Source organism: Pinus tabuliformis, chromosome 2_1 (assembly GCF_031772625.1).
Source record: "Pinus tabuliformis cultivar Carrire ecotype Pingquan chromosome 2_1, CPIR1, whole genome shotgun sequence".
NCBI classification, from domain to species: domain Eukaryota; kingdom Viridiplantae; phylum Streptophyta; class Pinopsida; order Pinales; family Pinaceae; genus Pinus; species Pinus tabuliformis.
Window position 1 is genome coordinate 358,522,179 of NC_142299.1, and position 13,422 is coordinate 358,535,600.

Below are 13,422 nucleotides of genomic sequence, written 5' to 3' on the forward strand. Positions count from 1 at the left end.
AATAAATTCAAATTACATCTTAATTCACAATTTGAAACTTATTTGATCACCAATATTTAAATTTTTAGCAATTAATTCCTTTTTCAAATGGAAAATTTCTCCACTGACCTTAACAACGCTCACAGTCAACTATCCATTTTTTGCAATGTTAGCGACTAATGCTTTTGAACAAGACGATAAATTGTTAGCTATTGAAGTGACCTTTATGAATAAGATAGCACCTCCTAAGCTTTGTAGTTGTCAACAATAAGAGCTGCAAAAGATTATTGAAATGTATTTTTGTAGACAGCAAAGTAGATTATTTTAATGGCATGGCTCTCAATTAGATAATATACAATATATGATATTGTATCCAAGCAAATTAAGATATATAAATCAAATAATACCTCCACTACTGCATTGTTTGACAATTTTTTAGTACTATTGTTCTGCACACTATCTCAGGTTTTAGGTTGAAGCAAAATTGATAGAAATAGTTAACAAGTCCGCAAAAATTAGCGATGGCCACCAAATTTGACTCTGTTTAGAACAAGAATAAAATAAGCACAAGTTTTAAAATCTTTTTTTGACCAAAACTAAACTATACAAAAAAATAGAGCATTGTACATTTATTATGTCTTCAATGAAAATAAGAAAAGTGTTAAACACAGTAAATTCGAAAAGCATTTAGCACACTAAGTTCAAATCTTTAAAAGAAAGCTGCAAGAATTCAAAATGCATAAAACAAGTTCAAACCCAAACAAGGATAAAAACTTCTTTGATAGAAAATACCACAAATAGAAAACACATCATACATAATGGTCAACGGATATCAATATTAGACAAGAAAACCAAGGGAAACTAAGTAAAATAATAAAATTTAAATCACACGTCATGTTTTTTTTTTTTTTTTCTGAATAAAGACTAATTCTATTAAGATAAAAAAAGTATAGTACAATTAAGCTTGCAAGCAAGCGAAGCAGAAAAGCAAGGGAGCCACCGGTGAAAGGCTAACCACCTCGCGCTAAGAGACATTCCATTTAAGGACTAAGTAGACAAAGGAGAACAAAAAGAAAGAACTCGGCTCAGAGAACTACCCCGAGGAGTCATTTCCAGCCACACGACATTTTTTGCCTTTTTTCTTGTTTACTTTGACCCACCCAGTGGAGTTTGGCTGAGCCATGACAATCTGAAGACTATTCTGCATTGGCGGCAGAATCTCCTTGTCAGAATCTGAGGAAGAAGACAAATGAGTACGTTTCTGAGAAAGCTGTGGGTCAGAGGATACTGCTGGAGCACCCGAGGGAGTGTCCATCGGAATCACATCATTCTTCACATCTGCTACTGTAGCCTCATCATTCTGCAAAACATCTTCAGTTTCCTCCTCATCCGAGCTAGAGAAATCTAGATCAAACATTGAGCGGGGAGGCTCACAAGGATTCCAGTGCTTGGATTTGGGTTTGCGATTTAGATTCTTCTTTTTTTGGAGGAACTGAGAACATGTACTTTGGAGGTGCCCCATTTGATGGCAATGGCGGCATCTGAAGGCTGTGTTCTCGTAATCCAAGGTTTGAGTCCAGTTTAAATCTCCAATCTTGAGATTAATCTGATCCGGTAGTCCGTTACTGATGTCTATTTCTGCACAAAGTCTGCCGTAGGTGTAAAGACCATTTTCCTTTCTTGAGCTGTCTACAGCCAGGAACCGTCCCAAAGATTCTCCAATGGCTATGAAAACAGATGCATGCCATAGATGAGCTGGAAGATTCGGGAGCCTGACCCAAATGGGAAGCTTGGTGATGATTGCTGTAGAAGGGTCAAAGTCTGGAAACCAGGGGGTGAGAAAGAGGCCAGCCGCACCCCAGAACCAAGGGCCTTCCGTTAAGGCCTTCTGGTAATCTTCATTTGAGTCAAAAACCACAATGAAGAATCCTTTTGAACATAAGTAAATCTTGCTTTTTTTGGTCCAAGTGGAGTGGATCTAATGGTAAAGATCTGCTGTGCGAGGCCAAAGCCCATTAAATCTACAGATGAGTGCCGATTCTTCGAAAATCTGTAAACGATTTTCAATCTCAGGATGAGTGAAATTGAGGGAGGGAATTTCTTCTGATTTATCTACCAAAAAAGGCTTTGGAGCCCCGTTTGGATGAGCTGTTTTCGAAGAAGACTGAGGTTGGGCAACGTCTTTGCTAGCTGCATCTTTGTAAGAGAAAAAAGGGGCAGAGGAGGTCTGCCCAAAGGAACCACCTCTTAAACGAAAAGAAGCCTTGATGGAGGCGTCCTTATGAATGCTGTAAAAAGAGAGAGGTAGGGGATTCATTAGTTGCTTACCCTTATATAACAATCTGATGAGGGAGGAGGGGATCCCCAGCCGGCATTCTAATTTTTGCAGTAGATCCTGGACTAGATCTGTTGCTCGAACCCAATGCATCCTTGTCTTTCCCAGTAGTTTGACTTGGATTTGAAATTCCTGAGATTCTTCCAACAGATCTGGCTGAATCAAAAGAGGAACCTCTGCAAGCAAGTCTGGCGAGAATGAGGAGCAGATTCGCTGCTTGCTTCCGGCCAGAAGTGCCTTGTCCATACAGTCCTTCTGCGCATGTCCTGTATTCATGGTAGTCCATGAGACCACATTTCTCTCAGTCTTTGCCCAAAACAACTCCAGTGCATCGTCCACTCTCCCATTCTTCACAGAACCAGAAAGCGATGCATTCCAATCAATAGCGTCTCGTTCAGGACTTTTCTCAAACACTTTGTCTGCAAACTCCATTTTCCCCCATTTAACATCGAGTCTCCATGTGAGCGTGTTCAAGATGCCTTGGCACATCTCGGACGTCACCAGATTCCCATCTTTCCTCGCACTGAACCGCAAATCCACAGCAACGTGCTCACTGAACCCTGACGCGCAGCTCGGATGGTCAGGCAGGTTTTCAGAAAAATTGATACAGGCAATCCCCATCATTATCTTCCCGGCTCTCTTGCTGTCCGTAACCTGAAAAACACTCCCTCGCTGATGAGGAGATGGTGAAAGGTCATCATTATTCTCCCCTCCTGCTGCTGCAGCAGCAACTGCGAATGGAGGCGAGCAACAAGTGTGTATTCTGTCTCTCAAACTGCGAAGCTGGTGAGCCTCGCCTTGTTTAAGACCCTCCCTTTCGTGCACTGATCGAACTGGCAACAAACCCTTAGTAAAAAGGATGAAAATGATAAGAGCCTCATTTGGCTGCTTGTTCTAGAGAGTGTCTGTCGCCGCTTCCCTTGCATCCTGTAACTCTTCTTCCCTGAGAGTGAGCAGTTCCATATCTTCTTGCCCAGGGAGATTATTCAACTTCTTTCAAATCACACGTCATGTTATGCTCCACAACAATGCATAAATTTATTGGTATTATATGATCATTTGTTCCAACTTCATTAATATTATCAAGTATGCAATTTTTATTCACGAAAAGAAACCCTTGAGCTCAAATGATGTCTAAGAAGAAAACTCAATCGTTGAATGAAAAATTGATAGTGTAATTTGTAGGACCAAAAATCATAACAAAAAACCTAAATAGAGTGTAAAAAAACCATAAATAAATATATATAAAAAATACCACTATCTCTTTAAATATGGTGTTTAAATTAGTTGGTTCTCCAAAAAGATCAAATCGCCTGAGGTGCAAACCCTTTTTTATAGTGTAAAATTTAAAAAAATTACACCTCCAAAGATTGCATCCCTCTAAGGACTTATAGAGGATGGTTAAAAAGAATCTCTCTCTTAAACGTAAAATTCCAACAAATATTTATTCCATTCAAAATTAACTGTTAATAAAAAGATTAATGTGTAAAATAATGATACTTAAAATGCTATAACAATAAAAATTTAATATTTCAATTACTTTGTATAATACAAACATTTTATTAATATTATGATTATTATTTTAAACCATATATAATGTAATTATTATATTAATAATTTAATTAACATGAGCATTGGGAAATTTTATTTGTGAGTTATAATTTTTCTATTAATATATTTCTAAATACATTTCAATATTACTTAATTTTATATATTGAGATAACTTTTTTATGATGCACATTGAATTTTTTAATTACTACTAATATTTTTAAATGTCACATTAATTTTATATTAAAAAATAAACATCTCCCTCTTATCAGTGTTACAAGGAAAAAATTGAACCTTTTTACTTTCAATTACTTCCTCTTTGCACATTGAAGTATTTTATTGATATTAAAATAAATTAGTTAACATGAATATTAAAATAGTAAACATGGATATTAAAATAGTAAACATGGATATTAAAATGGTTTATTTATAAAAATATAAATAATATCAAATTTATTTGTATTTTGTTTAGTTTAAAAGAATTTTAAAAGTTGATATAAAATTATCTTATTTCAAATGGACATAGAAATATTTTGTTTATAACTGAGAGTGAATGAAATATTTTTACCATATCTCCTTTGTATTGGGTTGTGATATGAACAAAGAATAAGTCAAGTACAATTAAAGTGGCTACATTTTATTTTTTTATGTAAAACTAACTAAATATGTATATTTGTTTTTTATTTTGATTATAGCCAACGTTATTTTTTAATTCAAAGAATATTTTATTTTTATTTCAAAAAGGACACGTGTCAACTCCACATTGAGCACAGATGGAATTACACATTGCCTTCATACCGCGCTGTAGAATGAGCCTCTCGGCTCAATAATGTTGACAACAATGAAGACAAACAGCAAAGAGAAACTGTTATGCAACCAACCCATCTCTGATGTCCCCATACTTCTACTCACCAAAATTCCCAACCAAGATTTCTACCCTGAATTCTTCTAAAAGTAACCCAGAACATCCTGCGTTCAATATTATTGTAAGAACCTAGAAAAAGCTCTTTCTCAAGTCTTGCAAGAAGAGAATTCCTCCTTACATACTAAGAAACAGCAAATCCATCAACAGAGATGTTAAACAAGAAGAGAATGCAGAAGTGCAGAGAATGCCAAGGTCAACCAATAGGATAAAGAATGAAAGCAAAACAAAAAAGTCAAACAAAACTACGCAAGACTTATACACACAAATAGCCCAGTTCCAATACACTCTCATTCTCTGCTAGCATATTGAGCAGCAATAATTCGAGGACAAATCACTATTTCAAGGGCTGGATAGTGTGATTTTGGCTTGCAACTCTTTAAATGGCATCCAACAACTAAGTTATGAGCCTTCTTATTGCTTGATAGCACACTCTAAGGCTGATGATAGTCCAGCATATATTTCTAGATCGCTTTGTATTGGTTCTGTAACTGTGATTTTTGCCAACCCTTGCACTCTCATTTAGATTTCCTGGATTGTGATGTATTGTGATGTATTGTAATTATAGCAACGTTTTTCTTTTGAGAGCACCAGTGAACTAACTACAACATTGTGTTGAATTATCATTTCCAATTTTCAGCATTGAAAATCGTTTTATTGCATTCCTTTCCTTTCCTTTCCTGGTGTGATTGCATTCCTTTTTCTGCATTTGTTTAGAAGTCTTGGATAAATGCACTTCTGTCAATTCTAGAAGTCTAGTAACAGGGCACCTCTTCATTAATCCATTATCTGGCTAACTTACAATACCGTTAAACATACAAACTAAGTTCCACTCGTGGAATATTCCCCTTCATGTCTATTAGGTTCACCATTAGTACCCAACCATAGCATACAATAACAAAAGTTTTGGTGTTTAGTATATGAGAAAATGACCATGATGATGGCTCAGAACTCTCTAATGATTACATGGCATGAAGAGTGAGCACAATAGTGTCATCTTTTCCCAACATAAACACCTGTACACACCTGCACAAACACAGCTGGGCACAGCAGAATACTCTTCATTATCCCACTGAGAAAGATATTAGCATAAATGAATCAGGAAACAGTGATGTAAAGAAAAACATGGTAAGAAGGTTTGAGGGATAGGAAACATGAACCCACTCCCCCATTTCCAGTGTCTGTTATGCATAAAAATTGATTAGTAATAGTGATGTACTAATGTGGTGGGAAGACAGGAATATTAAGGAAAAAGGAAACTCGTCACCTGGTCAGGATCCTATAACATAATAACTATATGATTATTAGAAACCCATGGCACTTGGGAGAAGAGTTCATATTGACTGTTTTAAAAAATTTGATCACAATCTTCAACAACTAATGTGCCCATGCAAAAAGCAAAAAGTCAACCCATCATGTAAAAGGCTTATAGTTGTCACTCTGAACATTCATTAACGGGCAGAACCCACAAAATCAAAAGCACTACATACCCATTTCCATATCCCCTACACCGACCAGAACAAAGGAAACCTCTGACTCTTAAGCTGGGTGATCCAATAGATTGGATATGGTTGTAACTCAATTAAAATTCAAGACCATGAAGCATCCGAAGTGTTTGCATTTTGACACCAAAATAAACCCAACTTTGCCACACCCGGGAAAATTTTCAGTTAATTTTTTTTCTCTTGGATTCTTAAAAATCCACCCAAAATTCCCCTTGGAAACCGCCAAGCACTGGATCACAGCACCCTCAATAAAAGAAGAATAACAATAATTAAAACCTAAAACAGGAATTTGAAGAAAACAACTGTGTGAGAACTTAAAATGTAGAATACAAAAAGCAGGGATGCAGTTAGAGTACTGTACTGGTAGAAGCAGGCCACTCCTTTGAGGTCGCTGTCCTCCATCGCCACCATTGGCCACTCCATTACAATGCCACACCGTTACGTTCAAGCTCATTTTCCTCCGATGCTGCCACTGGCTAACTTTGTTACTATGCTACACCTTCAAAACACAAACTCCTCCCAACATACATTGTCACTGCTGCAGAGTCCCAAATGTTCAATGCCTGAAAACTATAGGAAGACAGAACGACCAAATTAAAGAAACAACTAAAAATAAAATAAAATAAAATAACCCAATCCATAACTGCAATTCAGCAATCAGGGCTTAGAGAAGCCCCAATTTCTTCCAAATGATTAGGCACAATTTCATTAATTGCAAGGCCCCACAAAAAGAAAAATTGCAGAACATAACTCAACAGTTATCCCATTGCTTCTGCTTCCACCTGTGCATGACTTTTGCATTTATTTCTTTTTGGCATTTAATTGACAATCCTTGGCCCTCCTCTAGTACACAATCAATCAATATTCTAATACGACTGCAATTACAACAATACAGTACAGGAAGGCAAGTAAACAACAACAAAGGGACAACAATAAATTAAATGAAATGAAAATCCAATGAAAAAAAGAAATGCTGCCAAATTTAAAAAGAATTGATTTATGGCCCAATTAAACATACATGCAGTCAAATTCAGGAGACAAAAAATATATGTTAAATAAAGATGTCATTAATGGATAGATATTGGGGGGGCTGTAAAAACTTTCTACTTTTCATTGCTTTTTCCTGTGAGGGGTAGAATTTTGTTACATTGCTTTTAATTTAACTTTCTGACTTGGACTTTGAGTGAAATCATTAACGTGGAAGTATCTCTGACAAAGAAGGCCTAGAAGTTAGTGATGTTGATGTTGATAATCATTCCGTTGAAATTTTGAGAGTTAATTGCTTGTGTATACCTTGCTAACTTGTAGGTAGTTTTTACATTGTTGGGGTGTAGTCTAGCAGGAAGTTGATGTGGTTGTCATGATGCAATTCATGTGTAGAATTATGATGGAAATATTCTCTATGATAATGCAGTTGACTGAGTCTTTCTGAGGTGTGAGGTCGTATTAATAATATGAAGAACAATTCTATACCAATGGTTGAAAATTGATGATGGTATCAAAAAAAAAAAACATTTTTTTTTGTGAAATCAACTTTGGCATGCATTTCAACAAATTGACTTTTCAAAGACATCAACTTTGACATGCACTTCAAGAAACTGATCAAAATACATGTCTAACAAAATTAGTCATTAAACATCTCTAACAAAACTAGTCATAGAACATGTCTAACAAAACTGATTATATAAACTGGCTGAATATCATGCAGACTTGTCACCTAGATCAAACACAGAAAGAACCATTTCAATTGTGAATCCATTACTAATGTACAAGGTAAAAAATTTCAAAAGTGGATCTATAGTTGATGACTGGATCTATAGTTGTGAAATCAACTTCAGCATGCATTTCAAGAAATTGGCTTTTCAAAGACATTAACTTTCAAAAATGGATCTATAGTTGATGGCTGGATCTATAGTTGTAAAATCAACTTTGGTATGTATTTCAAGAAACTGGCTTTTCAAAGACATCAACTTTGACATGCACTTCAAGAAACTGATCGAAATACGTGTCTGAAAAAATTAGTCATTAAACATCTCTATCAAAACTAGTCATATAACATGTCTAACAAAACTGATTATATAAATATTATTTTTCTATAGTAATAAATTGATTTTCAAAGCAATGGAAAAGTCGATGGGCAACAAAATTTCCTTAGTGCATTATTCTTGGCATATTAAATGCTTTTTATCTACATTTGCAAATCCTTGAAAAGCAAACCTAATTAAACAAACAAGAGGTAAATTTCGATTAAATCTAAATTAGCTCTTTCACTACCTCTCAGAGAGAGAATTCCCCTTCCTGAAGACCATAAAATTGTGGCCCTTGTGCCCGTACCATTATCGCTTAATGAAAACTCACCTCCTTATCCCAGGAAAATTTACCAACCTTGCCACTATATACATATATTTGGTGGGGGGGGGGGGGGGGTGGGGGAGTGTTAGGGGGAAGGGGGGGTGATGTAGCAACAATAAGAGTGCCTCATAATTTGAATATCCTCTGATGCAGAACTGTCACCTAGACAAAACACAGCAAGGGGGGGTGGGAGAGTGTTAGGGGGAAGGGGGTGATGTAGCAACAATAAGAGTGCCTCATAATTTGAATATCCTCTGATGAAGAACTGTCACCTAGACAAAACACAGCAAGAACTATTCCTTCAATCATGAATCTATTAATAATCTACATGGTAAAAAATTTCAAAAATGGCTCTATAGTCGATGACTGGATCTACAGCACGGAGCAAGAATAATGACATATACAATTGCATGATTGTTGAGATTGTCAATAGATGTTTCTCTTTAACGTTCTCCCTCGTGCATATGGATTTACTCTAAGGACCCTGTTTGCACGGAGCAAGAATAATGACATATACAATTGCATGATTGTTGAAATTGTCAATAGATGTTTCTCTTTAACATTCTCCCTCATGCATATGGATTTACTCTAAGGACCCTGTTTTTGTAATATGAGTATCCTTTGCCTTTTCCTTGTTATTTGGGTTTTTCCTGCTCCTCCTCTTCTTTCCTTTTTTCTCTCAGCTTCAATCTCCTCAGCCTTCTTCTTATTCTCTTCTTCTTCTTGGGCTAGAGCTTTAGCTTCTTTATCCACTTTAGCTTTCTTCTCATGTTCTTCCTTGGCCTTGGCTTCTGCCTCTGCCTTATCTTTTCGTTCTTGCTCTGCTTTGGCTCTAGACTATTTTTTACAGAGAGATACGACAGGAAAAGCTATCTTAGACATATTTGGAACAGATCCATGCCATATCCCTTCCAAAATATAATTCCTTCAAGGCTCAAAGACATATCCAACAAAGAACCACATCCCATACATATCTGGGCATTACCCACGGAGGGACAGGATCCCATAACAAAGATGAGGATTTTAGTTGCTTCACATTTTTCTCAGTTCTTGAACACTGTTTAATGTCATGAATGATGAAACAACACTAGCACTTCATAAAATCTGCTGTCGCCATTTGGAATGACAATTTCTCTAGCATTTCACTCTGTATAGATCAATATCAACACCACCATAAAGTAAATATCATCCCCTAGTTTGATGTGGCACGCAAGAAATAAGATTTGCCAGTGTGACAGCAACACTTAAAATGAAAATCAAAAAAACACATTTATCAAAGTAACATCTAAATGAAAATCCCTCATAATTCAAGTCAAGCACATAAGAAAAAAAAATCTCCAAAGAGCTGCTACTCCAAAACATCTAAAATACAAAATTGAACCTCGATCACAGATCAACTTTCAAGTAAAAGAAAAAGAGAAGAAAATTATATTAATGTCATTAGAACTCAAAATTACAGCCGGAACGATAGAAAAAAACTAAAATAGATAAAACCCAAGGTAACTAAACACTAAGATGCTAAAACCCTCTGAACAAAGTAAACATTGTATACATAGCGAATGGAAACAAAAGTTGATGACCAACCGGAAACTGAGACAAGAGATCGGCACCATCACATATCTCTATCAAATGCTCAAAGCAGAAAAAGAGGGACCGACCATCTGCATCAAAATCCACTGCTCTGATAGAACCAATATTGGATATATTTTAATATCCATAGGAGAATGCCCAGGGCTGATAGGGCTAGGCTGGACAATCCTTGGAGACCCCTGTCCCATTTTGCAGGCGAAGGGGAACTAGATGGTCCTTTCCGTCAGGTAGAAGCAGATCCTCAAATCCTGAAATGAAAGTGAGAAAGCTGGGAAAGCAGAAACACAAATTGGAGTATCTTTCTTAAAGGCAATTTTAGAGTGATATTGTAACCCTGGGAAGCAGAACAAATTACCAGAATGAGGCAAAACCTGATACAGAAGAAGACACTACATAGTGCAAACTAAATTTGACATTAAGAACACTGTAATAACATCAAATGCAAAAGAAAATAAACTTGCATAATGCAATTTCCTAGGTGTGTTTTGTGGCACCTAAACAGACTTGATACAAAAGGCATTTTATAGACCTAAATAAGTTGTGAATTATTCTATACAATTGTATGCTATCATCATACCCTGAATTAATCTTGTATACAAAGTAACAAGAGAGTCATCATCATTCACATTTTAACACAATTGAAGTAACTAAATGGTCCTCTCTGTCGGATAGAAGCAAATCCTAAAATCCTGGAATGAAGACGAGAATGCTGGGAAAGCAGAACACAATTGAAGTAACTTACTTAAAGGTAATTTTAAGTGATGTGATAACCTGGGAAGTAGAACTAGTTACCAAAATATGGCAAAACATGATGTAGAAGAACAGAAACACTACATGGTACAAACTATATTTGCCATCAAGAACATTACAACAATATCAAATGCAGAAGAAATGACACTTGCATTTTACAATTTCCTAGTGTGTATTTTGGCACATAAATAGACTTGATACATAAAAGGTGTTTTATAAACCTAAATAAATTGTGAATGATTCTATACAATTGTCAGTGTCACCATACCCTGCAAAAGTGTGGTCTCCTATTGTATACAAAGCAACATGAATGTCATCTTCATTCATACTTTAACAAAATAGCATACCTAAGCAACCTGAACCATAATACTTTAGAAGTATTGGTGGTTTGTGCAATATATCATTACTAGTATAATACTTTAAACAATAATTTTAAAAACCGGAACCAGGCTTTGAACCAGCCATCTATCTAACCGTGATTCGAACCGGAACTGGATCAAACCAGATTCAATAAAACCAGAATTGGAAAATACATTAAAAATTAATTAATTTTTAATAATAAAAAACTTATTTTTAAGATTACAAACCATAATTAGAAACCATTGGAGAATCTTCTCATTTGTATACCATGTAAGGGTGCATATATCAAAATGGCACCGAGTGCAATATATATCAATAATACTAAATCAATAAATAATGAGGCTCTAAATGGCCTTTAGAGTCCAAAAACAATGCTACAATGAGGCTCTAAATGGCCTCCAGAGTACAAAAACAATGCTACAACTCAAGCTACTAGGCCACTAGCCTACTACAAATAATTATCAACATGATCACTCATCAAACTCATCACCACTACTACACATGGGATCATCACCAAGAGCTACATAAACATCATCTGGCTCAAAGTTTGAGGACTCCTCAAACTCCTCTCCAGCCTCAATAGCAGTACTCGTAGTAGTATAAACAACAACACTAGGCCTAGCAGAACTGGAAGTATGAGCTCGCCGAGCTACACAGCTACTGCTTCCCTCACGAGTCACCATGTGCCATGCTTGGTCTTGCTGGTTAGCTTCCTTCAGCTCCCGGTTCAACAACCGGATCTGCACTAGGATCAACACCCCCAACTCCACTAGACAGCTCCAAACCAGCTCCAAAATAACAGAGCCTCCAAACATGTTGTTGCTCCAACTCAATGCTGTTGCAAAACTGTCCAAGCTCTCAAATGCTCACAAACACTAGAAATCAAATGTGTGAGGCAAATAGGAGCTTAGGCATCCTTTTATTAGCTTAGGGGCAGATTTAAAAGGTAACCAGCTCCAAAATAACAGAGCCTCCAAACATGTTGTCGCTCCAACTCAATGCTGTTGCAAAACTGTCCAAGCTCTCAAATGCTCACAAACACTAGAAATCAAATGTGTGAGGCAAATAGCAGCTTAGGCATCCTTTTATTAGCTTAGGGGCAGATTTAAAAGGTAACCTACTATGGTTCTGCCAAAAACTGCCTGCAAGTCCCATCAACATGCCCAGCCATGTGGCTTCCTAACCGGTCAGTTTTTTACGAAATCAGCTGGTCAAGAGCAGTCAGGTCCCAAACCAGCCAGTTTTGTACCTAACTGGTCCTGACCAACAACCAAATGGCCGGTTTGATATCTCAGGGAACTAACCCGCCAGTTTGACCGATTTTCAGTTTGACTGGAGCAGTTTTTAAAACCATGCTTTAAACTTTAGGAACATAAATATCTCCCATAAATATGGAACACAAAAGGTGTTTTATAAAGCTACATAAATTGTCATTATTCAACACAATTTTCATTGTCAGCATACCCTGAAGTAGTGTAGTTTTTTATTGTATACAAAGCAACATGCATGTCATTCCCATTAATGATTATACATACATAAGCAATCTCGACCATAATCCATTAGAGTATCGGTGGTTTGTACAAGGGATCATTACTAGTTTAAACTTTAGGAACATAAATATCTCTCATTAACCAAAAAAGAAACATGCTTCAATCTAGTTCCCGATTCTTTTATAACAAATGAGATATAGTTCAGTTGAACACAATAGTCAAAACAGAAATCGAATAACAAGTTAGGATTTGAGCAGCTGATGCCTACAGTTCAATTCAAATCTTCATGCCGGAGCCACAATTGTTGCTGGTCACAACCTTTTTAATGTATGATTGAACATTCTGAAGTCCTAATAAGAATATTTCCCACATCATTTTCCACAGCCTCCTTATTTAAATCTGAACATTCTCGAGTCAAAAAGAGAATGTTTCCATTGAACCATCAGATTTAATTTAACAATGGAATTGGCCTCGCATGATTTCTGACATCTCGGATTTACTGTAAAAATATCAGGGCCTCGCATGATTTCTGACATCACGGATTTTCCAATTAAACAGCAGTCACTACTAATTTTATAAATCAGGACATAT

At 36.3% G+C, this 13,422-nt stretch overlaps 1 long non-coding RNA gene across 2 annotated transcripts in view; it reads right to left on the reverse strand.

Moving 5' to 3' along the window:
• Positions 1 to 8,605, reverse strand: part of LOC149200350 (uncharacterized) — a 53,775-nt gene extending 45,170 nt beyond the window's left edge. For both annotated transcript variants that reach the window (XR_016253826.1, XR_016253825.1), the window contains exon 1: positions 6,651 to 8,605. This is a non-coding gene — a long non-coding RNA (uncharacterized LOC149200350). The remainder of the gene's footprint in view (positions 1 to 6,650) is intronic.
• Between the last annotated feature and the right edge of the window lie 4,817 nt (positions 8,606 to 13,422).